Raw genomic sequence first — 3,370 nt, forward strand, 5'->3', positions numbered from 1 at the left:
TAGACAAATTAAATAGAAGTATATCCCATGACCCTGAAATTCTCTTCCTGGGGATGTTTACCCAGGAAATTTCCATACAGTCAACAAGAGGCCACGTACAAGGATGCCCAAGGGCTATTTGTGCTAGTGAGGAGTTGGAGGCAACCGGATGTTCATCTCTGGAAGAACAGATAAAGAAAATGTGGTAGTTGCACTGATGGAGTCTTACCCAGCAGTTAGAAGCAAGGACCAGAAGTGTACATAGCACCACAAAGATGGATTTTAAAAAGCAAGCTGTTTATTGAAAAACATTCAAGAATGTAAAATAAACATAAAACCATGCATGTAAATCTACCATGCGCGTACACAAAACAACAATACACATTTTTCAGGAGCACATTCCTAAAAGGAAGCAAAATAACAAAAGGGAGGCCGTGTGTGGACTGGTGTGACGATGCCACGTGACGGAGGAGGACCGGCTCAACCCTCTGCACCTGAGGTCACAACACCATCGAGTGACTTACTCTTTACGAGTTAGATAAAAATCATTTCTGCATTCAGGTCCACTGTCCTTTGCTAACGTTTCCAACCTTCTTCTTACAAGACATCAAAAAAAGATCCTTTTGGCTAAAACAGCGTAGATTAATTTCTTAGCCAATTATATGGTGATTCTCAAAGCCCCTTATGTGAGCATGAAAGTAACTTCAGTGGTCCTTCCTTAAACTGAGATGGGGGGTGGGGGCATAATCCAAAGAATCTAATGTTTTAACCTTTCCTACTTAACAGATACCACGCTAAGCGCTGTCCAGAAGCCGCCTCATGTAATCTTCACAGTGAGAGGCAGGTATTACCATATGAGCTCATTTTGCAGAAACGGTAACTAAATCTCAGGGCAGTTCCGTGACTTGCCCAAGGTCTACGGTTAGTAAGAAGTCATTATTTGAAGCCAGGTCTATGCACTGTCTCGCCGTTCCGTCAGGAAAGGTGTTGGAAGGAGGGTGTCCAGCTGCTGATTTTGAGTCCGTGGGCTGGGTACCTATGAAGAATTTGAGGGCTAGGTTGCAGCCATCAGCTGTGATGACAGGAGGCCCAGAGGTGACCCTCTCCATCTTCTCCTTCCTGGAAAGACAGGGGCTCCCACCTGCACGGTTTCCCCTGAAGGATTTGCCAGTTTTGTCCAATTCTGCACGACTGCGTGCTGGGTTCCCTTGCGCTGCTCTCCGGCTTACTCCAGCAGGGCCCTGGGACTTCCTTCTTGGGCTTCTGTGTCTCACTTAGTCTCTGTGCTCTCTTTCCATGGAAAACTCCTCAAGGGCAAAGATGAATAGGGATTCTCTCTGTACAACCCCAGACAAGCAGCCCATACAATGAAGAGATGTCTGTGTATTAATTATGTTCCAGCTAAAATAAAATGCAGTGCTTCTATGTGTCACACTAGTTTGGTAGACCTCTGGGTTTGAAAGTAATCTGCCCTACAGTTTATGCCTGTAAGAAATCAGGCTGTGAAAACTTAAAAACCATAATTAAGTTTGGTTAATTATAATAACCCCTACACCTCGTAGCAGTCTGTCTACGTTAGATTCAGCGTAGCATCCCTGGTGAAGGGGGCAGGGTGGACACATGCTATGAGCCCTGAGTCTGGGCTGGCCACCAAATGTCCTAGAATCCCATAGCCAAGAGCCCCTTGGCTCCTGAAAGACACCACCAAGACTGTGGCAAAGAGCACGAGCTTTGGTACCAAGGTGGCCCTAGGTTCAAACCCCGGTTTGATCTCTAACTGTGGGAACTTGGGAAAGTACCTGAGCTCCTCGAGCCTGAGTTTCATCACCTGCAGCATGGGAGTACTAACACATTCCTCACAGGGCTGTTGTGAGGATTCATTGCAGTTGTGATGGAGAGGATAGAACAGAGTACTTGGAACATGGTCCGTGCTCAATAATGCTCACTATTTTTGTTGTTATAATTATGACAAACATCTTCATGACTGGAGGCTTAACAGTGTAACCAATATCCCAGCAAGGCAGAAACAAGGACAATCATCTCCGCTTCAGTGGGCAGAGAACACAGGGACTCACCCGGGTCACAGCTGAGCACATGGAAGAAAAGCTGCCGCCCATCTTTCATTCATTCACTTGGAAATGTTTAACCTGCATGGGAAACAATTTTTTTGTATCTTAAGTTTCCCTAGAACTTTTTTCTCGAGAATGTCTTTAAAAGTTGTTTAGAATGGTATATTCTTAGCGTTAGGCAGAAAGGAATGCTTGCAGAAGTCACACAGCCAGACCTTTTGGAATTTAGGAAATCTTTTTACAAGCATCTCCCCAACTCCATCACTGGCAAAGAGTGAATCAGTTTCTGCTCAAATAATTGCAACCATGGGGAACTCACAGCGTTGGGAGACAGCCCTCGAAAGTTACCATGGTCCTCCCTGCTGTTGGCTTTTTCTTAAAACCATCAGCATCAGCATCAAATCTGCTCTCAGCAAACAAGACTCTAAGTCACCTGAGAGCTGAGCCCAGGTTGCTGGTTCACTGCCACATCCACCGGGCGGAGCACAGTGCCTTGGAACCTAGCTATGTGTTGGATGGATGGATGGGTGGATGGATGGATGGATGGGTGAGTGGGTGGATGGCTGGATGGCTGGATGGCTGGAATACCTGCTCTGGATGCCATAGAATAAGTTATATGTATTCATTCCCCCATCTTATTACCACTTAGAGTCCAAGGCATGCCAGAAGGCGCTACGTCTACATTAAAGATTTGGGGAAATTTCACATGAAACAAGTCTAGAACTCTAACTGTCCTAAGAGCTATAAACTATTCCATGCTTGAGTGTCAGCAATTAACTCTGCTTTAAAGTGAATTACCTACTGATTACAGGGGTGTGAGTAGTGGGCAGATGAAAAAGTCTCATTCTTTTCCAGGTATTAACTCTAACAGGTGCCTGAGAGAGAATTACTAAAAACTGCATTCCTTTCCAAATGTCGTCTTCTTTTCTTTAATCTTTAACAGCATACAGCCTACCATGTATTTTGTATTTAATCCGATGCCTAAGACCTTAATAGATATGTATGCAATTCTGAATTGGTCACAGGACAGACTTTGGACAGAGTGTGCTTATTTCTTCCCAAAATGTGCATTCACTCATTGACAACATGATCCTTTCTCAAATAATAGTCAGCACATTTATTAACTGTCGTGTCTGAGAACAATATTGTCAATAGTGCTTATGATATTTATTATATCACATATAAATAAATAAGTGCATTCACTTTTATTAATAATAAGTAAGTCACCCTGTTTCACAGTCATATCTTGCATTGGTTTTTTTATTTTCTCTTTTGCAAAATATCGCTTGCTAAAAGTTCCAAGTCATGCCCAATGATTTATT

Source organism: Camelus ferus, chromosome 14, assembly GCF_009834535.1.
Source record: "Camelus ferus isolate YT-003-E chromosome 14, BCGSAC_Cfer_1.0, whole genome shotgun sequence".
Classification (NCBI taxonomy): Eukaryota; Metazoa; Chordata; class Mammalia; order Artiodactyla; family Camelidae; genus Camelus; species Camelus ferus.